Here is a 25227-nt window from a genome sequence, read left to right on the forward strand (position 1 = left end):
TCTGGTTTCAAAGTTCAGGAGAGTAACCACTTTACTAAACAGTCCTTTCTCTTGACAGATTCAGTGATGTAGTGATATGGTTTCATCATTAGTATTGAAAAAAAATATATTCCCTGGGGATTCTGATGAACTTTCAGAGTTTAGAAACTCTGAAACAAACTGTCTTGGATTCTTTGAAAAAGAGCCAGTGACTAGGTCTAAGGGGAAAAGGGAGGCAGACAGCAGAGATACTCCTGAGCCATCAGATGATAAACACCCACCATATGGTCAATATGATTCTCACTGCCTCCCAGTGAGGGAAGCAGACACTCTGAGTATGAAATGCACTGTTTATTTTCTTGTGCAGTGGTTTCAGTTCAAATTAAATGGTTCACATCAGACAAGGAACTAATAACAAATGATCTCCTCCCTCAGTGGTGCAGTAACAAATATGTAGTAATTTGAAAGCTGGGAAGAAAATTATTACTCCCAAAGATGCAATAAATATACGATATGTTTAGAGAGTCCTTTGATGAAATGAACACTGAAGGTGCTGCTAGCAGTACTTCTGCTTAAGAAAAAAAAAAAAAAAACGTAGTCAAAATAAAAAAAATAAGAAGCATTTAAAAATGCTGTCTGATCTGTCAACATTTTGTTAACGTGTAATACCTTAAGGACACAACTTAGAAGTAGAATTTTCAGTGAAGCAAAAACTCATTCCTTCTTCACATCACAGGACAGGAAACCAACAAGTAGAACAGTCAGGCATAAAATTTTGTGTTCGAAAGCAACTTACTGAGATAGGTTGCTTCGTCTCATTTTCTAATTTTGATTGGTCTATGAAAAGGACAATAGTTATGTTTTTCTTAAGTAAGGTGCCCTGACGCATGACCCCAAGACCCATTTCCATTCTACTTTTTGGCTCTCACAATATCCTGGGATATCTGCTACTTTTTATTGTCTCTGTCTGAAGGAATAAGTCTCAGCCATGTGTGTGATCTAAGGCACTATAAAACAGAAGAACAAGGTCAGGGGTAGCTCCTGCTGCTAGTGTCCAGTCCTAGGGAGAGTCTAATGTCAGGTCTTTCCAAAGGTATATGCTTGCTAATGCTTGCCATAGCCAGCCTTCTTCTTTTTGGAGGCCAGCAGGCAGGGTTGGGACTGAGTCTTCATCTTTAAATTGTTTTATTTTAAAATACAATTAGATTAATAAGAAATTACGAAAATGTACAGAGTGATCCCATTCACCATTAGACCCTCTTTCTCCAATGTTTTCAACTTTTATAGCACAATATTAAAATATTAAAAATATTAAAAGGTAGCACAATATTAAAACCATGAAATTGACATTGGAACATACTAAAGAATTCATTCAGACTAGTCATACATGTCCTTTTTTGCAGGTGGGTGTGTATATGTATGGTTCTGTGCAATTATGTCACATGGGTAGCTTCATATAATAACTACCATAATCAATATGTAGGACTGCTCTACTGCTATAAAATAACCACATACAATGATTTTATTGCCACCCTTTCCTTCAGAGCCTTAATGTTTGGCAACCACTGCTCTTTTCCATCAATATAGTATGTTATTTCAAGAATGTTTTATAAACAGAATCATAATGTATGTAAACTTCTTTTTCTTAGCTAATTACCTTCAGATCCCTCTAAGGTGTTGCATGTATTGTATAAATAATTCCTTCCTTTTTATTTTTGAGTAGCACTTCACAATATGTATATACCTTCATCTGTTTATATATTTGCTTACTGAAGGATATCTGGGCTGTTTCCAGATTTAGGCATAAAGTTGACATGAAAATCTGAATTTGTGGGTCAAACAGTAATTGAACATTTAGTTTTACAAGAAACTGCCAGATTTTTTCCCCAGAGTGGCTGTATCAATTTTAATTCTCATCAGCAATGTATGAGTGATCTGGCTATCAACATCCTTCCCATCATTTGGTATTATCACTATTTTTAATTTTCTCTATTCTGGTAGGTATGTACTAATATTTCATTGTGGTTTTAATTTTCCTTTCCTAATGTTGATTTGACATCTCTAGATCCTCTTTGGTAAAATTTCTGCTCATGTCTTTTTCCCATTTTCTAATTAATTGTTATTTGTACTCTTAAATTTGGGAAGTTTCTTTTATATTTTAGAAGCAAACATCTTGGTATTTGTCAGATAAGTAATTTGCAAATATTTTCTTCAAGTCTGTAATTTATCTTTTCATATAAACAGAGTTTTTCTTTGTTAATTTATATAGCAAAATGTCTGAATTTTGATGAGGCATAATTTATGGATTTTCCCTCTTATGAATCATGTTTTGGTGTGAATGCAGGAAGAATGATATTTCTCTCACCATTTTTTTTTGGTACAAGGGATTGAACTCAGGGGCACTTGACCAATGAACCACATTCCTATTTTGTATTTTGTTTAGAGACAGGGTCTCACTGAGTTGCTTAGCATCTCACTTTTCCTGAGGCTGCCTTTGAACTTGTGATCTTCCTGTCTTAGCCTCCAGAGCTGCTGGGATTACAGGTGGGCATCAGTTCATCCAACTCTCCTTTTTTTAAGGAAAATAATCATATCTTTTTATCATTCCATTGAAGATTATACTCATTAGCAACTTTCCTAACTTCAAACTGGCTATGACTTAGATCTCATTCTTTCTAATCTGAATGGATTGTGTACCTTTTGGAAATGGACAGAGGAACCAATTTAATGTGGGGAATTTCCAAGTACATAGTTTAGAGTCTCCTTGGGGAAGAGACTGAGGTAATTGGAGGATATATTTGGTTTGCATTTACTATTAACACTTTAGAAATGTATTCCCAAACATATCAGTCCAGAGACATAAACAATTTAAGGAACCAAGGTGATATTCAGTTTGGGGGGGCTTTCTGATTGCTAATGAGAAGTGCCTTCAGGAAGTGCTGTCTGAATTTTGCTTATGTTTTTTTTTTTCCATCATGAGGAAGTGGAAGACCACAGAGGTTAAGCCATGGGTCTAATTGAAACCAAATCAGAACAAAACAAAACAAAACAATCCAAACCTCCAACTTTTAAGCAGGGTGAAGTGAAAATCTGAGGAGGGATTATTTTCTCTTGGGGTGATATGATTTGGAGAATGCACCAAGGCAATGTTGGTCCCCAGTGGTTTCCTCTAACTGCTGACTGATGATACACCTCTTTATCCCTTTAGCATAAGCCTTTAAGTCCTTATAACACACAGGTATGTTTGGGTGATTCTTCTAAGACTTTGTGAAAATTTACATTTCTGAATCTGCATTTCATCCTTTGTTGAAATTGGATTTTTGTGGGGAAAGGGTTACAAGAGAATATGAGAAGGTCCTATAATGGAGAGGTTGATGGTCCTGGGGACAAGATTTGTTCTGTTCATAGAACTTTCTAAAGTGAACTTTCCTGTAGACTTTGGGCTTTCTGTGCCAACTACACAATTATCCTCTTTTAATTAGATGGTTATTATTACAAAAACCCCAGCTCCATCTTTGTTTCTCACATATTCTATGTTCTATTGATTAGTTATTCTCAGGTTGTTGGAGGGAGCTTGAAATAGGATACTTGGAAGGCTGCCATATGTATGAAAGGAAAGACCCCATTTAATAAATCTAAACCAATTGAATTCTATTTAACTTCATTTGATTACATGTGGCTCAGTTCAATCCAATTCAACATTTATTGCATGTTAAGCAAATATCAGGTCCTGAGCTCTTGTGCTAAGTGCCCATGTTAAACCAAAACACAATCATTTCTGTGACATGGCACTGGCACCCAAGTCAGTCACTCTACTCTCACCAGACCAGAATGTGATATTTTAAAAAATAAAGACAAAAGACAGTTAAGGTTATCAACTGAGGATGAAAAAGGGATTTCTGAATGGAACTCACATCTGAGTCAAACTGCAATATTCTCACTGGAGGGTGAGTTCATAATTCCCTGGCTTTGCCTCATCTGACATGTCAGCAGTGGATCAGAGGGTTGCTGAGAGAAGGAGTGGGTTGGGATATGATAGTCAGACTAAAATAGTGTGATAATGGTAGATTCAGCCCCAGAGCACACGCATCTATTATGGGGATTTATTCCAGAAAGTGGTTGTGGGTTGATGCCTCCATTACAAGCCTCACACTCTTGATTTCAGTGAACTGCATAGCAGAATGCCCATTATATTTTAAAAGAGATGCAAGCTTGTGCTGACTTAATGTCAAGCTGAGTAAGTGAAAATGGGTTGGAATCTTAAAACACCTTTGGTGGCTTTCCCTGTCAAGTTGATCTATTGTGTTGTCTGCCTAACACAACAGTGGCCTTGCTTCAGAAAATGATGCTAGCTGGATCTTGGATCCAATTAAACTTTGGGAAGGAAAGCAAGAGGAATCTAGATCAAGAAGTGAATTTCTACACATCATATACCAAACATCTTCAAGGTTTCTTTCCTCAGGCTCATTCTCAGAATGTAGATTCTCTCAAATGCAGAGACATTTGAAGCAAAGTTATCTCCTTCATTAAGGAAAGTCATGTGGATGGCCCTGATAGATAGCCACTGTGACAAAACTGGCTAGTAGGCATCTAAAACTGCCTATGGAACAGCAAAGTATTTCTCATGCTGTGCAGACAGGAACTGATGAAGAGATTGTATGGGTCCCTTTTGTGGCTCTGAAGACATAGACATTCACCCAAGAATAATTGTACATCTTTCCCTCCCCTCCAAATATTCTAAAATAAAATGGTGACCCAGTGAGGTTAGCCTAAATCACTCTTCAGGATATTCCACTGACAACTGCGTGGGTGTAATGGAGGTGAGTTGATAGGCAGGTGTGAGAAATCTGTCAGGTCTTGATGGACAAAGACTTACATTATATCCTGCACTCTTGTAAATCAAGAGTCCTCTTAAAAGTAAGGAAAGTTAAAAGCAAGCATGATGACTGATTTAAGGGCCTATTAAGCAAGATCTTCTAAAGTTGAGGTTTCCAAAGCAGGATTTCTTGCTTCTTTAATCAGTTGCTTATAGGTTATGTTTATAAAACCCAGAGGCAGTGGGAAAGTACCTCACTTCCTTCCCAACTCAGATGTAGCTCAGTCAATAATTGGGATGTTTATAGGGGATAGACCTGGAGGCAGGGAACACTGTGGGAAGGAGAATCTCTATCCAACTATTTGTACAATCAAATAAGTTGTTTAGGAGCCAATTTGGACCTCTGAAGCTTTTCCTAGGTATTGTTTTTGCCTCTTCCTTCGTCTGAGGATTACTTCCAGAATAGAAATAAGGAAGGTATGAATCATTAAGATCGGTGATATGTCAGTGTCTCTGATCAAAGGATTCAGTGAAATATGCAGAAAAAGGAATCTTTAGCTTCATTGATAAGCAAAAAAATGTACATTAGAGCATTGAGAGGAGGGAAAATTAAAATACGAAACTGAAGACGATACTATGAAATAGACATACTTGCATATTGCTGGAAGAACTGTAAACTGGTACACCTGCTTTAGAAAACAATTTGGCAGTGTGTATATCTTTTTATTTTATAATTTAACTTCTGGGAATGTATGCATTCTCAGGAAGTGGTATTAAGTAGGTGAAGTTTTAGGCATAGATATGCTCATTATGACTTATTTATTTTAGCCAAATACCAGACACAACCAAAATAAATGAGAGTATGGGAATAGGTTTAAGTACATTTATGGCTTTACACATTATGCACTACTAAGCAGTCATTAAAAATATGTTTATAAGCAGCTTTTAATAACATGGCAAAACACTTAAGTTGAAATGTTAACTGGAGAAACAGAAAAAACACAATCTTTTATAGACAGAGTGAACATAATAATATTATAAAAATATGTATATAAGTATGTAAATGGGTTTGAATCTTAAAACACCTTTGGTGGCTAAGGATGTAAGGAAACACAACTGAATGGGGACAGTGGTTGAAATGTGGATGAACAGTGGTTGAATGTGGTACTATAATTTTTTCTGACCCTTTCTATTTCTTTTGCATTTTCCCCAAATTTTCTACACCAAATATGCACCACTCTTATAATTGGGAAAATTTGTTTACAAATATTCAGTGAAAAATAGGGTTATAAATTGAAAATATTGAAAAAATTAATTTTGTAAAATACTCAGAAGATTTATTTAGCTATATTCTTCCTGTTTATCACTATCCCTGGAAGTTAAGAAGTAATTAAATTCCCAGGCAACGTGACCCTATGGAACTCATTTTTATACAGTTCCCCAACTCTATATCTGGCTCTAACCTAGGTCTTTTATGGGAGGAAAATAAAAAATACTAACAGGATTAGGCTGAGTAGGTGCATGGCATTCATCATTTCACATCATCCTCACAAAACCCCTTAGAGATAGGCTATGTTATTATGCCTATTTTATAGACATGAAAACTGAGACTTAGAAAAGTTAGGTAATAATCTAAATCATAGAACTAGTCAACAATACACTAAGAATTTAAACTCATGTTCATCTTAGTTACTACATTTGAGATATGTTTTGTTTTCAATAAGTGGGTAAATAATGAGACCTGTGAAAAACATTTCAGATTATACACTTTCGCTTGAAAGTACTAGAAAACTCTACTGAGTGGTTTAAGTTATAAGACCACTATACCACTATATTATTACTTACAGTAAGCCTGGAGGTAGCTGATTGCAGGGATATCTCAGCAGCTCTATGATCCCAGAGCACTGGGTCACCACTCTGGGATTCATTTAACCTCTCCCTAAAGTTTCAAGATGGCTGGATAATATTTCTACTTATGTGTGTGTTGTGACACGATTCTCCAATGGTTACTTGCATTTCAGCATATCTTGTTAATACAGATAATGATGCCCTGTGTTCTTGACTATTTTTTTCAAGGATGTCTGTATAGGAAATGGCCTTGGACAATATAAATAATATCTTCTTTCAGGGCAAAAAGCAGGTATGCTTACAGCACATTATAAAATATTTGGGTTTCTTATATTCAGGGTTCCTCTCCTTTGTTATAACTCAGTAAGTGTACAAGTATCATGTGGCCCTCTTTGTAACATGATGGCAGGATAATATTGTAAGTAGGGTAAGATCACAATTCTTGAGTTTTGTTGAGCAAATATTTTTCATATGGCCACCCCTAGCTGTGTGGGAGACTGAGATAGAGGTTGTAAAGCAAAGGAAAATGGAATAATCTTACTAGTCTTAGGTAAATTATAGTTCATTCCCTAGGGCTGATTACATTGCTTCTTTAATGAAGATTTCCAAGCAAGAAGAGGAAATTGTTGAGTAGGTGACAAGAGTGTTTGCCTTAACAAATGGTCATCATAAAAGGGAGAATACTTCAGGGCAGTATAATCTGAGGACTCTGTAGCTTCAGAGAAGAGAGAAATAATTTTGTTAGAGAGTTTGGTATAAGGGATGGCTTTATGAATTAGGCAATATTTGATTTGTGCCATTAAAGTTAGAATCTTGATAGACCATGATGGGAATGGGGAAGACTAGTTGGTAGAAAGATGTTACAGGCAAAGGAATAGCATAATTCAAGGTATAACTTGATGAAAACACACAGCAAATTTAGAGCGCAGTAGAGATAAGTTTTACCATAAAATCCAAACTTCTAAGTAGCCCATGCAGTAAAGGTGGAATACTGGGGTTTATAATGAGCTCTGTATATTAGGAAAAAATTGTCATTGTCCCTCAGTGGTACTGCACACCAGATGGAAAAATAAGATGTGGTGTTTTATTTAAAGAGCTATGGTAACTGATAGTTTGAAAAGTGGCTCTGGAGTTACATGTAAGTAAACTGTTTAAAATATATCACTACAGTTTATATAATTAAAAGGACAAATCATTAAAGTACTATCATGTTAAATAGCCTACCCTTTAGAGGTCCCCATCCTGCAGAGAGCAGAGAGATATCACTAGGGGCCAGAGGCCTGTGTTTGAGAACTAAGACATACCCTGTCTTGATTTATTTTCTTCATTTATAGAATAATGTCTTTGAGTTTAATGTTTACTCATTTTTTCCAGCTCTGATATATTACATATTTTCAAATCAGGAAAATTACCCCCAATCATATACACAGTCTCCCCTTGATCACCCTCTATTTTCATTTAACACACATACATACCACATACTCGCAGTGTGACAAAGAAATGCTAAGACATGAACTTTGATCTCACCAAATATTGTTATGACAAACTTGTGTAAAAGTTCTGCCTTCCTCGTGGAGTTTATTTTTAATTTACCCCTGGTTTATGCCAGATCATTACACAGTGAGTGAGGTCAAGATAGGACCAGGAACTGAAAGACCCATAGATTTAAAACTAGTATTTCACTTAATATATGCTGGATTATTTCTCTATTCTATGAATTCCATCTGAGTGGAAATTTATTTCTAGAATTTTTTACATCTACTATTTTTAATACCCTATCAAATGCATTATCAGTTTCTATAACCACTGATGGCTTCATAACCACTTCACAGAAGAACTAGGGCGAGACCAACTGCATGCAGAGAAATCTCCAAGTTGTCAGCTTTCATTTTGGAGCTTCTCTTTGTCATCTTCTTCAAAAGCCTGTCACTGTGGAGTGTTGTTTCAGTTGAAAGGGGCGGGAATAAGCTCAGTCTGTTTAGAGCCTGTCATTCTTTATGCACTTCTTTGTGATAGATGGAAAAAGGCAATAGGCAAGGAATCTTTTTCTGAGAGTTTAGTATAGAAGGGCAGTGGGAAATGCATCGAGTACAGAAGTTAGAGCCTTGGCAGAATTTTTTTTTTCATCTTGAATATTACTGCACTCCACTTCTCCAAGAAGTCTAACAACCTCAACAATTAGCAATAACAGTCATGATGTTTTCTAAGTTCCCACTGTGTGCCTATCACTATTTCTAGGCACACAGCTGAGGGGGAGGGTTAGAGCCCATTGTCATAAGGAGCTTGCTATATAGCTAACAAAAATATTTTTAGTAGGGGGGATGACAAACTTATAATAACATTTGCAAAAGAGCATACAGATATGAATGCAAATCAATGTGGTGCAACTAGAGCAGGGAGGGTCTGTGGAGGCTGAGAATAAAAAGATGATGACAGTAAAGCAGGGTTAGTAAAAGCCTTTCCTAAGGAGAAGAATTTTAGGCTGAGTTTTGAATGAAGGAAGTACACAACACATACATACAGTGCTGCTGGCACGATTCCTTGATTCAATAAGTATTTATTTGGCATCTGTCGTAGCATAGCACTATGTAGGTTTCATTGGAGGATACATGGAGGTATATAGCTTCAGCCTTGCGTTCCTCTCTCAGGAGCCTCAGGTCTGTTAAGGAGGTCCACTTATCTCCCACTGCTGTTTTCTTCCATATGGAATGACAATCTCTCAGCATAACACTCGTAGTCTCTCTCTGCCCCTTCATCCCCTCCTCTAATACAGAGAAATGACTACTCTGATTGATGGGTTTGAGAGAAGGCACTGGACAGGTGATGCTTGGCTGTGCCCTGCTTCTGTTTGAGGACTTTTCAGTAAACAGACATTCTGGTCTGCTCCTGCATGCCTTAAGTCCCCACATGGGGAGACCTACAGGTTTCTGATATCATTTGTGATTGAGCGGATAGGTTTATACAATTCTGCATACAAGCTATGTTCTTGACCCTAGACTTTAGCATTAACAAAGATTATTTTTTAATTTCTACTGGTATGAATATTATATAGCTGACTGGGAATTCAGAGGAATTATTTGATCTCCTTATCACCCCAACCAAAGTCTCATACAGGCATGAGATAGTCCACATATAATTATAAGGAAATATAAATGTGATAAATACCATGAATATGGCTTGGCTCTTTAAAGATTCTTCTCCTGACTTTGCAAAGCCTGTCACCAATACAAAAAAAGAGTACATTTTGAGAATCAACATTTACAGAATTGGTTGCGTATTGACTCCATTTCACTTACTTTTCCATCTCTTGACATATGGTTGTTGACTTGAACTATTCCTCTCATTTCTAGTCCTCACCTCTCTTCTGAGTCCCTAACTTGTCTATACAATTACCTACTTGACATTTTCATTTGGATGTTTCACAGGTTTCTCCAACTTTAAGTGACCAAAAATTGAACTTTTGAGTCTTCAGTGTTCCACCCAACCTGCCCTTCTCCCAATTTTCCTCATCTCAATAACTGGCACTACCATCTATATTTATCTAGTTGCTCAAGCAAAAATCTTTGTATTGTGTCTATTTGATGATAATTTGATTATTCTGGATCTCTTGGGTATTACCTGTCTCCTTTTTATTCTGTGCTATACTACAACTCTTAGAGTGCCTAGCACATAGTGAGTACTCAATAGATAGTTGTTGAATAAATAAATACCTTCTATTAATTAACCCCAATTCTAGCCTTTTCAGATTTGCTGAAACATTTTGTTTGTTTGGGTTTTGACCATTGGGTATTTTCCCCTTGAATTCTAGCATCATCTTTATCTTCTTCTATTGTATTAAAGCAGGCTTTGGTCCTGGGCTAGTAAAGATACATTAATTACAGAATTTAGAGGAAGGAACTGGTATGGGAGAAACATGGAAGGTATATGGAGGAAGAATAATTTGAACTGTACCTTTAAAAAAGCAGGATTTTTGTATATGGGGGTGGAATCAAGGGAATGAGACTCTTCTGGAAAAAGAAATCACTAAGGGAAAATTGTGCAGGTAGGGAAGCAAAAGTATTTTAGAAACATGGCCAATAGACCAATCTTCAAAAAGGAAGAATCGATGCTACAATTGGAAAGGTAAGATACAGGCAGTTTGTGGAGAGAAATAGTGCCTAAAATTCATCCAGGAAATAGAATTTTCTTGGTAAAAGCATGCACTATGAACTCTTCACTAAAACTGTTAAACTATAAATGAAAGCTGCATAGACAGAGTATGAAATTAAAATCTGTTCCATTAGGTTATGACCAATTTCCTTGTGAGATGAGTGTGGCTGAATTTTAAAGATTTTCACAGAAATATGCTACTTTTGACAATGTTAATATTTCTTGCAAAATTCTTCACATCCTCAACATTCTCTCAAATTTTCTGTGAAATTCTGCAAGTGCAATTATTCCCCTTGTCATCTCATGAAAACACATGTTTGAGGCTCATCCATTCTGTGGACACTCTAGTTCCCCCCCACCCCAAGGACAAATAAACCTTAGCTTAAGAGAGGAAATGTAAAAGTGGAAGGGAGGGAGGGACTTTAATTTCTTTGGGACTTTTCTGTTAAGGAACCTCTACTGGTCTCAGCATTAGGGAATAATTAGTGTGTAATATAGAATAGTGTGAGAGATTATTCAATGTCAGGAAGAACAATTGCTGAAGAGAAAATGGATCCATTTCCCCAGTTTCTCACTTGAACACATTTGTGCTGTCTGCTTATTTTTGTGAATTGGAGGCCACCCAGCAAGTTGCTGTTTTTAGCAGTGATTATTTCACCAGACCCATTTCTGTCTCTATTTTATTTTTGCAGAAATGCTTTTCCCTTTGGGTAGGCTGCACTGGGATTGGAATGTTCCTGACACTACTGGGCCTGGGCATATTGTACATTAGTCCAAGGAAGGAATATCTTCTTTGCTTTATCCTGAATCAGGAGGGCTGCCTTCGAAAATGTAGAAGGTCATCATGTGGAAAAGTAAGTAGACATTCTCTGGAGCTCCAGAGGGCAGATCTATGACTAATGGTCAGCCATTATAAAGAGGTAGACTCTGACTTAGCATAAGAGCTTCATTTACAATCGGATCTACTCAGAACAGATGGGCTACCTAGTCAGGTAATTTGTATCCATGAATGTTTTTAAATAGAGGAGGACTGGAAAAGTGTCATGGATATGGTAGAGAGAATTCCTGCATTGGATGTAAGGTTGAATTAATCTCAAAAATCCTTTTCCCAAACTCTGCTCACCTGCAGATACTACTGCCTTTATATCTAATTCTGCCCATGTTTTAAGATCAAGCCATGACTCTCATTTTCTGTACAATGCCTTGCCTACTTAACTTCTACAGCACTTGTGTATTCTACAAACTTAACACCAATCATTTATGGGTTTATCTTGTTAATCCAAAGTGTCAACACATCTTTCCTCAGATATGAAGAGCACACATGCATACACATACACACAGACTGTATTTCACATGATATGTACAATAACCTTCCCTAACTTTTACCCTGTTGTTAATTTTTACCTTAACCTTATTTCCCACCCCCATCTTTTTTGGGAATATAAGATGGTGTGAGACATTCTGCCCTTTTGGAGCTTATGTGCATATAAAATACTGGCACACAGGGAACATTAAATATATTTTAACTTACATTCTTTTTAAATCTCTTCCTGTAATATGGCACTTTGTAATTAATGTTTATGAAATACTTAGTATATGTAATGTGTTTTACATGTGTGATCTCACTCAATTCTTGAAACAATCCCAAGAATTAGATCTTTTCATCTACATTTTTGTAACAGAAAAACTGAGGGTTACAAGATTAAATTATGTATCCAACAGCAAACTGTATGCAGCACAAGTATAATTTAGTATTTTAAAAATAACTTTTATCATTTACACTTAAGGTGTACATACAAATAGTTAAAAGGGTACTTCAATGAAGCAAATTAACATATCCTCCATCTCCCTGTTACCGCTTTTGTTTGTTCTTCTATCAAGAGTAACTAAAATTTACCTGAATAAGGTACAAGTTTATTAACCATAGTATTCATGTTGTACACTTATTCCTCCTACTATCTGCTACTTTGTATCTTCTGACCCACTTCCTCCCCTTTCCTCTCCCCAACTCCTGCTTCTAGTAATTACCATTTTACTTTCTGTATTTTTTGACATTTTAAAAAAAAGATTCCATATATAAGTGGGGTCATACAATATTACTCTTTTTGTATCTGGATTATTTCACTTAGCATAAGGTCCTCCAGATTCATCCATGTTGTTGCAAAGAATCTCCTTTTTAAAGGCTGAATAATATATCTATATCTATACTTATATTTTCTTCGTCCACTCATCAGTTGATGGTGACTTAGGTTGTTTCTGTTTCTTAGCTATTGTGAATAGCATTGCAATAAACATGGGAGTGCAGATGTCTTTCAAACATATTTATTTCATTTCCTTTTGGATATATACCCAGTAGTGATATTGCTGGATCATATGATATATGTATGTAAGTATATATGTATGTATGTATCTATCTATCTATCTATTCATCTATCTATCCATCTACCTATCTTCCTTCCTTTCTTTTGGTACTGGGGAATTGAAACCAGGGGTGCTTTACTACTGAGCTACATCCCTAGCCCTTTAAAGATTATTGAGACAGAGTTTCCCTAAGTTGTCCAGGCTGGTCTCAAACTTGTGATCCTCCTATATAAGCCTTCTGAGCTGCTTGAATTACAGAGTGTGCCTCCTGGCCTGGCCATGGTTATGTTTTTAATTATTTGAGAAACTTTCATATGTTTTTCATAATGGCTGGACTAATTCACATTCCCACCAATAGCAAGCATACAAGTGTTTCCTTTTCTCCATACCCTTGTAAACATTTGTACTCTCTTGACTTTTCAGCAATAGCTATCCTAACAAATATAAGGTAATAATATCTCATAATAGTTTTAAGTTGAGTTTCCCTAATAATTACTGATTTTGAAACTTTCTCTTATACATGTTGGTCACTTTGATCTTCTTTGGATAAATGTCTAATTAATTCATTTCTGATTTAAAAAAATGAAATTGTGATTTTTAAAGTGCATACTCTGGGCTACACAGAATCATACAGGAAGCTTGGTAAAAAATAAAGCTATCTGAATGCAGATGGGTCCAGGAACTTGCATTTTAACAAGTACCTGCTCCAAAGTAATATCCATAGGTTACTGACCACACTTTGAGGGACCTCAGATCCTCTGTATATCTCTCTGCTTCTGTGAGACTATGACTACTCCAAATTTTGTAATTTGTAATATATAAGAGCACTTCTGGAATTCATTATCACTTGATGTTGTCATTATCTTTTCTACCACCATCTCCAGCATCATCAGATATAATTGTCTTCTATTTGCAAACCACTTGATTGGGGTATTGTTTTTTCTTGGGAACACCTGTGGAAGGAATGCCTTTCCTCCTCCATGGGAACTGCCTGGCTGGCTGTGTTGCTAGACCATACAAAATCAACAAAATCAGTTTTAGGCCTCATTTTATAAAGCTGCAAAAGTACAATTAGTGCCTTATTTTCAAATCATGTGCCACAAGAATAATTAATGTTGTGGATTTGGATACTTCAACCTTGCTAAAGCCTGGGTTTCCCCACTCAATGAATTTACTATTTTTCACGACCATATCCCCTATCCCATCAGCTTTTGAAAATGTTACCTTGTGGATGCACTGTTGACAAGAGAAGTTTGTGCTTTGGACTCAACTACTCTAATTTTTGATTTTGGGGTGAGGCTATTTGAGTACTGGCAAATGGGCAATATAGAATTTCAATACCTTCAGCTTGGAAATTGAATGTTCATTTATTCAACAGCATTGTAAGACATTGTAAGAGATTAAAATAATTCTCACATCTTTTGGGGTTTTTTGTTTTTGTTTTTTGGTACTGGGTATTGAATCCAGAGGCACTTAACCACTGAGCCGCATCCCCAGCCCTTTTTATTTTTTATTTAGAGATGAGGTCACTAAGTGCTTAGGGTCTAACTGAATTGCTGGGGCTGGCTTTGAACTTGTGATCCTCCTGCTTCAGCCTACTGAGCCACTGGGCCTCATATCATCTTAACATGGTTCTGGGCCTTTGTGTTTGTAGCTTTTTGTTGCTGTAACATATACTTGAGAACAACAGGTTAGAAGAGAAGAGATTTATTTTGGTGTATTATGAAACAATTTCATGCTGGTTACATTGCTTTGGGCCTGAGGTAAGGCAGAAGAACATCATGGCAGAAGTGTATGGCATGGGAAAGCTTCTCAGCTCATGGAACCTGGGAAAGAATGGGAGAAGACAAGAGAAGAGAAGAAATTAGAAGAGATGAAAAGAGAGAGAGAGAGATAGAAAATGTTAAGGGACAAGATACAGTCCCCAAGGGCATGCCCTCGGTGACCTACTTCTTTCAATAGTATCCCTCCTGTCTATGGTTTCCCCTGTTTCCCAGTAGTCTATTTGAACTATTAATCCATCAAATGGATTGATCTACTGATGATAATAGAGCCCTCATGATCCAATCATTCCATAAAAGCCCCACCTCTGGATATTGCTCTACTGTAGACTAAATCTTCAACACATGAGCTTTTGGGGGACGGTCCAGATCCAAACCATAAATGTCCTCAATATACAATTAATTAATTATTTACATTTTTGGATTGTTTCATGTGCTAGACATTGTAATAAGTATTTAATATGGTTATCACCTTGCTTAATTCTCCTAACAGCCCCTGTAGGTACTTTCATAGTTTCCATTTTATAGATGAGAAAACTGGCTAGAACTCAGAGAACTTAAGTAAATTGCTTAATTGCACATAGCTAGAAAGTTAGAGTCAGGATTTGAACCAATCTGTTGATAAACCTTTCTTCTCTGTTCTCAACATATTTCATGAAAATTAAAGGGCAGTATCTCAGGGGAGCATGAACATTTAGATTGAGATTAAGGGTTCATAGGTTGACCTGGAAGAACAGGGATTTAATCATGTTTGAATTTCTAAAAAACATATTCTTACTAATGTATGTTGGTTTTCCTTTTTATATTAATAAATCTTTTTTAAAAATTTATAGTTTAAGATGGACAGCATGCCTTTATTTTATTTGTTCTCATTTTAAATAATGGGGTGCTAAAGATGGAGCCCAGTGCTTCACACGTGCTAGGCAAGCACTCTAACACTGAGATACAGCCCTAGCCCCTTAATAAATCTTTTCTATATGTTTGTTTACTTGGTAAACAGTTAATGATAATGGCTGCCACCTGTATTCCTCAAAAAAGATTGAAAGTTAAAGTGCAATTACAATTAATGTGCTTGAAAATGAAAATTGTCAAATTAACCCAGAGTATTACAGTGCAGAATATAATGTGGAAACAGTTTCCACATGGAAATAAGAATGGACTAATTAGGCTTTACTTCTCCCTATTGAAGAGCCTGTGGTCTAGGGCCACATTGTTCCTCATCTTTATATGGGCAGTACATCTAGAAAAAGCTAGAATACACAGTAGCTCAGAACTTGCTTGCATCAGCCTTCTCCCCTTCTTTCTTTGTTTTGCTTCCCTTTATTTACTCAGTAGAGCCTTTTGACATTTATTCTTCTTCTACTCTTATTATCAAGTCTCTTTTTTTCATTTAAAAATTCATGTTTAAAATCCAACTTGCAAACAAAAAGTAAAATTTCCCCTCCTTCCCTACTTTTACTTATTTTGCAGAAGTCAATGGTCACTGCTAAGTTTCTTATGTATCTTTCCCAGAAACATTCTATGCATATCTAACATTTATGAACATATGCAAAACCATATAACAGCCTTGAAAAATGTTACCATCATCACAGACTTTGTCAATCTGATGGAGAAAAATGGTATCTTATTGTCTTATTTCACATTTCTTTAATTAAAAGTGAGCTTGAGTATGTATTTGTATGTTTGTTGGTGATTTTCATTTTAGTTCTGTGAACTACTCATTTTCTATTTCTTTTTCTTATTGAATTTTAATATCTCTTTGAATATGAAAGAAATTAGCTTTATTTCTTTCTCTGTCAAATATATAGCAAATATTTTTTTCTTAGTTTGTCATTTGTCTTCTGCCTTTTTAGCTGTGATGTTTTGCCATATAGGAGGTTTAAATTTTTATGTAGCCAAATTTATCAAACATTTTCTTTGAAGATTCTGAGTTTTATATCCTCATTTGAAAAGCCTTTCCTATTATTATTTTAAAATTTGTTCAGGCTTATATCTAGCCCTTCTATAAAATAAAATTTAAAATTTCATTTTTAAAGTAATATTGAAATAATGTGAATTAGATACTGTGAATACTCTCTAATAGGGCTCTGGAAATGGTAAATAAATTGTAACATGCTTTCTATTAAATATAAAACAGCTTTTTAAGAAGGTAAGATGTTCCTAGAATTGAGAAACAAAGAAGTAACTGAAAATCACAGAGGAGTATGCATCCATTTTATGATGTCACTAACCTAAATAGAGGTGAAAGGGGTATCAGGTAGTCTACAATCTTGTGTTTTAACATGTCTAAGGGGATAAGAGATAGAACCTTGGGTCAGTGCAAAGTGTCTCTCACATAAAACCTTGACCCTGAGGGCTACAACCTCAAGAAAAATGGCATACAGTAATGCAGAGAAACAAGATATCTTATCTTTGTCTGGACTTGGAGTGGGAAAAAGTCCCTCCTGAAAATTTGCAAAAACAGATCCATGTCTCTCATAAGTTTAGTGATTTTATTTACCCTACCTGTAGGTTTTAGGAACTTCTAAGAATTTTACATACAATTTGCTCCAGGGCAGATGTAAAACCAGACTGCAAGAAATTTCCACGTATAATATTTCGTTGCAAAGGTTCAGCCCAAAATGACATAGGAAAAATCATGTTGCCATGAGCAATACCTGCAAATACAATAAAAGTGGTAGGAGAATACTAAGTAAGTTATAAAATGCAACCCAATATAGTCCATAAAATTACAAAGTTTAAAAACATTATAGAATAAAGTGAAAGTCTAAAATATTAAATATGATAATAAACTATTCAAACAGGCATATTATAAATAATACACTATATAAAATGAAAAATTACAGACATTGAAGAATCAAAGTCTTCAGAAAATTGACTTAATAGAAACTTATAGGCAGTTCAAGAGAAAAGTAAACTGGAAGAGATTGGAAGAAATAACCCAAAATGAAGCAAAGTGGGAAAACATGAAATTAAGGTTAAAGAAATAAAGTATATGTGTGTATATATATTTATAATGGAAACACATGGAATGTCAAATTTATACACACACGACTGGCATTTCAAAGTAAGATTAGAGAGACTGTGACAGTGGCACATTTCAAAGAAAAGAGTGACTAATTTTTTTTCAGCTTTGATGAAAGTGTTGAATTCACCTAACAGAAGTACAATGAATCCATAGCAAGAAACATAGAAATAAATAGATAATTGTACCCATCATAGTGAAACTACAGAGCATCAAGGACAAAGAGACTATCTTAAGAGAAGCAGAGAAAAAGCACAGTTTAACTTCAAGGAATAATAGCTTGACAGCAGAATCCTAATGACAACAATAGAAGCCAGAAAGAAGAAAGTGGAAGAATGAATTCAAGGTGATGGTGAAATAATGAACAACACTGATTTCAGAAAGAGGGAGTAAGATGTAAGAAAAGTTGGCAAATAAAACATGAAATATAAATAAAATTAGGTATTTACTACAAAAAGCATCAGTAGCAACAAGGACTAATTTGGTAGATATAAAAATAAGATAAAACTAAAAATACTGATATTAGTAACATGTAAAAGGCGAGGGAAGTAATGGGATTTGAAGGGTTCAGCAAGGTTAAAAAAATCAACTGTGTTTTAATATGCCAATAAGAAACAATGAGAATATAGAGTTTATAAATATCCTAGAAAGCATAAAAACAAACTATGAGATATCTACAAGTATAACTAATAATGCAAAATATTAGTGTAAAACTTATGTAGAAAAAAACTTTATTGAAAGATATAAAAGAGGATCTAATGAAACATAACGTTAAATGGAAATACTGTCATATTGAGGAGGTAGCAATTCCTCCTGAATTACTCTAAACTGAAATTCAATTTGAATAAAAAAATCAAGAGAATGTGTGTGTGTGTGTGTGTGTGTGTGTGTGTGTGTAAATTAACAGCCTGATTTCAAAATTTATATGAAAGAGTAAAGGAGCAAAATTAGGCAAGAAAGATTTAGAATAAGGTGGTGAGAATGTGTGTAGAATTCATCCTACAAAATATCAAAATTTATAATAAGATTCTGTTATTTTTAAAGGCACTGTTGGTACAGGGACAAATAGACTCATCTTAGAAATGACATATGTATATATAGAAACTTGATACATATCATAGGGTAAAGGACAGACTTTTCAGTAAATGGTGACAATAAAACTAGCCATCCATATGGAAAAATAAAACTATGTTACCCCTATACCAGATCACAAAATAGTTTTCAGAGGATTAAATGTATAACTATTCAAAACAAAGATATGAAACATTTAGAATATAGAACACTTAGATGAAAATTTAACATCAGAGTAAGTAGGAATTTCTTAAGCAAGACAAAAGAAGTACAAACAATAAAACACAATCATGCTTTTTACTACATCAAAAGTGAGAACACAGGGCTGTGGTTGTTTCTCAGTGGTAGAGCACTTGCTTAGCATGTGTGAAGCACTGGGTTTCAACCTCAGCACCACATAAAAATAAATTTAAAGAAAGGTATTGTGTTCATCTACAACTTAAAAAAATTTAAAAAGTGAGAACAAAACCGGACTGCAAAAATACAGCCAAATACAGCCATAAACAGTATTTACAACCAAAAAGAAATTTTTTTCTAGATTGTGTAAAGAATACCTACTAATCATTAAGACCCAAACAACCAAAGTTAAAACTAGGCCAAGAAATAGAACATTTTGCAGAAGTGGTTACTTAAATGGTCAGTAAGCATAAGAAAAAATGCTCAAGTACTGGGGATTGAATTAGAACACATTATATTCCATACTTTTATAATTTTATGTCAAAATGAATCCTACTGTCATGTATAACTAAAAATAATCAATAAATAAAAGAAAAAAGCTCAACCTCACTAATTATCAGGGAAGTTAGAAAAAGAAAGTTATAGAATCTATTTCATAAAAATCAAATTGGCAGAAATTTTATCATCTGAAAACAGAAAGTATTGATGAGGATGAGGAGCAACAAAAACTCCCATACATTGTTGATGGGAATATAAATTGGGACAAACACTCTAGAAAGCAGTTTGGCAACACTTTGTAATGATTCACGTTCTCCATGACAACAAGTTCACATTTCAGTAGATATAATAAAGAAATTCCTTTAGATAAGCACAAGGAGATATGTACAAGGTTGATCATTGAAACAGTTATAATAATAAAATGTTAGAAATATCATAAATGTGCATAAGGAAGATAATTGTTAAATAAATCTTGTTATAGATATGTAATGCTGTATTGTAGTTGCTGTGCCCAAACTGAAACTGCATTTAGAGTGAATACTCTAGAAAAATGTTATGAGCATGAGTTAATATGAAAACTGTTAAATAAAAAATGGTAAAATAACACATAGAATATAGAACCATATATATATATAGTTAAAACAATATGTTAAATGTTGTTTATAGTTTATACTACATGTCCATGTAGTGAAAATTTAAAAACATGCATAGAAGCATTAAACTCCAGATTAAGTAAAACAGATCACTCTGTTGGGAGATGGGGAGGACAAGGCAATGGAATTAGGAAAATATATACAGGGAGTTGTGGGTAAACCTTGATTTCATATATATATATATATATATATATATATGTGTGTGTGTGTGTGTGTGTGTGTGTGTGTGTGTGTGTGTGTGGTGTTTGTGTGCTCATATATATATATATATATATATATATAATATTTATATATATGTTTGTCTACTCTGTGTGATTGAAATATTTCAAAAAGAAAGATGAAAAATAAATACAATATATATCTTTAACTATACCAAGGAGAGCTAACTATTATTAAATTTTGGTGAATATACATCCTGACTCTGCATTATATGCATGTTTGAAATTGGACCCATTGGACTTAGATTAAGATGTTGTCAGGACTTTGTTTCTATCTGGAGACCTTATGGAAAAATCCATTTCTTTGTCTTTTTTAGCTTCTGGAGGATGGCTATATTTCTAGGCTCATGGCTCCCTTTCTCCAAGTTCATATCCAGCAACACTGCATTTCTCTGATCATTCTTCTGTAATCATATCTTCCTTTGACCCTCTTTTTTTTTTTGCCTCCTTCTTCCACTTTTAAGGACTCACATGATGAATTTAGATCCTATCCAGAGAATCCATGAAAATCTCCTCATATTAAATTCTTTAACCTAAATAACATCTACAATTTTTTTCCATGTAAGGTAATATATTCACAAGTTCCAGTGTTCATGAGAATGTTTTTGGAGAGCATTATTCTGCCTACTATTATTATTACTGCTACTACACACACAGACACGCACACACACACACACACACACACACACGGATGTTCTTTAATTTATGACAGGGTTACATCCCTCTAATAGCCATCATAAATTGAAAATATAAGTTCAAATTCCAGTCAATACACCTAATCTAGCCTACCTTAAACATGCTCAGAATACTTACTTTAGCCTATAGTTGTGTAAAATCATTGAACATAAAGAATATTCTATAATAAAACATTAAATATTGAATATCTCATGTAATTTATTGAATATCTATATTCCAAACAAAAAAATTGCTGGCAACACAGTATACTGTAGAGAGTCTTCTATTCACCCTATGACTGTGTGACTTATGTTGCCTAGTACCACAAGAAATTATTGTACTGTATATTGCTAGCTTGGAAAAAATAAAAATTCAAAATTTGAGTTATGTTTCTACTGAATGTTTATTGTTTTAACACCATCATAAACTTGAAAAATCATTGGTCATACCATAGTAAGATGGGGACCATCTATATATATATACACACTTAAAAATTGAAATACTACTTTATATACATTTTTGTGCCTGGATTATTTACATTTCATATTAGATAGTAGTTTTGAAATATTTTAATAGCTTTAAATATTATTTGAGAAGATTCTTTTTAATTACTGAATTATACTAATTTATATGTAATACTTTTTTCAGTAAATTCTCTTATTTTGACATTGAGATTATTTTAATAAATAATTCTGTAAAGATATCCTTGTACATATATCTTTGATTATTTCTTAAGAAATTAATTGATCAATGATGGCCAACAATTCTTTTATTTATTTTGAATGGTAATATTTTCTTTTCCTTTTTATTTATTTATTTGTTTTTGTACTGGGGGTTTAATGCAGGGGCGCTTAACCACTGAGCAACATCCCAGCCCTTTTTATTTTTTATTTTGAGACACAGTCTTGCTAAGTTGATTAGGACCTTGCTAAGTAGGTGAGATTGGCTCTGTACTTGGAATCCTCCTGTTTTAGCCTCCTGAGCACCTGGGATTACAAGTGTTCACCACTGTGCCTGACTTAATGTTATTTTCAAATTGTTTATCCAAAAAGATTTATCAATATGTTACTCTTACCAATCATTAGCGAGGGTCCATTATTCATCCGTTTATCAACACATTAAACTATTTAAACAAATGAATAAACACAGAAATATGTATCAGTTTTGTGCGTGACGCCTCCAGTTTTTCTATCAACAACTGACTTTAGAAGTTTGATCAGGGGTTATGTATCTATAGGTTGTCGTTGTCCTGGTTCATAGATTCATAAAATCAGACTGGCAACTCCCAAAGATGAAGGGGGGGGGGGATATATTGGGACTAGAAATAGTGAACTAATTCATATCAAGAGCTTCTTATGACGTCTAGCAGGCTGACTTCCCACCACTCCCTTCTTAGTTCAATGAATTGCAATCATTAATAAACATGAGGCTAAAACTTTATGAGTTTTTTTTTTTTAAATTTCATAATCCTTCAGTGAAGGATCACTCAGGTTTGTGCAGAGAAAGAGCTTTCCACTTAAGAGTATTCATCTAGACTTGCAGTACATCTTGGATGGCTATTCCTGGATTAAAAACAAAAGTGAAAAGTAGCAAGTTGAGATACATATATTAAGAAGGATGTGCTAATAAATATTGACTTATCATTTATTAGTCAGGAGTCTAGTAGGAAATAGATGACATACTCAAAGGGCAACAGAAGAAAGAGGAAGAGAGTATTTCAGAGGCATGAACAGGGTTGAGAGATGGTAAAGTACACTGAGACTAACAATAGTAGGAATGACATGAAGAGATAAGGTGAGAAAATGGTGCTACTGAAATCTGGAGTTGGCATCTATAAAGAGAGGGCTAGCAGCTAGGAATGGACAAACTACAGACTAGGAGAGAAGGAGTAGGTAGACTAAATAATCTGAACTTTCTCTTCTGTAATCTTCTCATCTCTTAGTGCTTCCTATTGGTTGAACCTTCCTGAAAGCCCAAGGGTGAAGAAGCCAAATTGATACAGTCCATTGAAGTTTTCATTTTGAGGCCGAGAGCAGAGCAAAGACATGTTAAAACATGGAGGCACAGAGACTATCCACCAAAGCCTATATGCCAGGCATATAAATGCAGATTTAAATTTCATAATAACCTTGGGATGTATATTTTATCTCCATCCTCCATTTTATAGATGAAAAATCAGGTGATCAGAAAAGTTAATTGACTTGTCTATGTCATACCATAAATAAATGGCAAAACTACGATTCAAATCCAATTCTGTCTAACACAAAATACCATGTCCTTAATCTAATATGAGATACTGCCTCTCTCACCTTTTATCTGTTATGCACAGTGCTAGGTGACACAGGGAATAAAAAAAGTCTCTGCCTTCAAAAAAGTAAAACAACTATTCTTTACATGCATTGTCTTATTTAATCCTTACAAGTTTTTGAAGTAGGACCATTATCCTCACCATTAAACTCTTATTTAACAAACAAATTATTATCAGCTGTGATTTTCAATTTTTTAACCACTTAATAGTCTTCCATAGAGATAGATTTAGCATCACTTTCAGATCTATAGCATTCCTTTAATGGTTACACAGTGATAATCACATAGAGATATCATTATTTTAATCAGTCCTCTATCGAGGGACATTTGTGTTGTTCCTGTTTTGTGCTTGTATAAATAATACTTCAGTGAACAATCTTGTACTTTTATCTTGGTGCACATTTGCAAATATATCTTTGGTTTAAAGTTCTAGCAGATAATTACTGAGTCTAAAAGGAGGCACAATTACAATTTTGATGGGTTTTGCCAAATCCTTTGCAAATAATCTGTACCACATTCCCTCTAACAGAACGTAAAAGACCTTTATTGCTATATGGCATATGGGCAAATTAAAAACCAGAGAGGGTAAGTAAATTGTGCAAGGTCACAAAGATAGTGAATGTCAGACTTGGCTTTGAATTCATATTGTTTGATGCTTATACTTCCATTTTCCAAGACTGTAATGAGGATAACAGTAGGGAAAATTAGTTCAGGTATAAGTAAATATTTTCTTAAGTTAATTTGCTTATTATAGATTTTAATAATGTGGCTGTTTCTGATTTTCTCTTTAATACCATTTGGATAAAGATGGTTTAGGGGTCAGCAAGCAATGTTATGTGGACCCTAATCTGGCCCACTGCATGTTTTTGTATGACCTGCAACTAGGCATAGTTTTTACATTTTTAAAATGGTCCACAGAAGTCACAGAAAAATACTACTTTTAGACACATAAAAGTGTCATAAAGTTCAAATTTCAGGGTCTATAAATAGTGTTTTATTGGAACATAGCTACCTAGGCTTATTTGTTTATGTATTGTCCAAGGAGACCGCTTGCACACTAAAATGATAGAGTTGAGCAGTATGACAGAAACCTGTGGCTTACAAAGCCTAAAATAAGTACTATCTGTGCTTTTCCAGAAAAATCTTTGATGATACTTTGTTTAGAAAAACAGAATCATCCATTTAAAAAATATTAAGTGCTTACTCTGCAAAATAGAACTCAGGGAGCAAGTAATCCTATGGTTTTCAAATTTCCTTTCATATTTACAGCCTCCCTTTCAAATGAAGTATATTACCTAGAACCCTAAAATATAATATAGATAAAAGCAGAGATGCTCTGTGGTGATAGGCATAGGTGTCCAAGAGTTTCACATGACTGGTTTTCCTTTTGGTCATCCCTCTTGCTTTCTCTCATGGCAGCTCTTGAGGCACTCACAACTCTATAAGCATGTGGAATTCAAGGTCACCATGGAACAAGATTTGAAAATTAATGATACATTTCATCCTTTTTATTTTACAGAGAAGGAGAAAGGGTTTGGAGAAGTTGATTTACCCAAAATGACCCAATGGTATGGCTGAGGCAATCACCCGCATCTGTGGATTTAAGTGTGCATGTGATGGGTGTGGTCTTAGATATCCACAAACAAACAAACAAAATCTTGTGAACAAG

The sequence above is a fragment of the Marmota flaviventris genome, chromosome X, assembly GCF_047511675.1.
Source record: "Marmota flaviventris isolate mMarFla1 chromosome X, mMarFla1.hap1, whole genome shotgun sequence".
In the NCBI taxonomy this organism is placed as follows: Eukaryota; Metazoa; Chordata; class Mammalia; order Rodentia; family Sciuridae; genus Marmota; species Marmota flaviventris.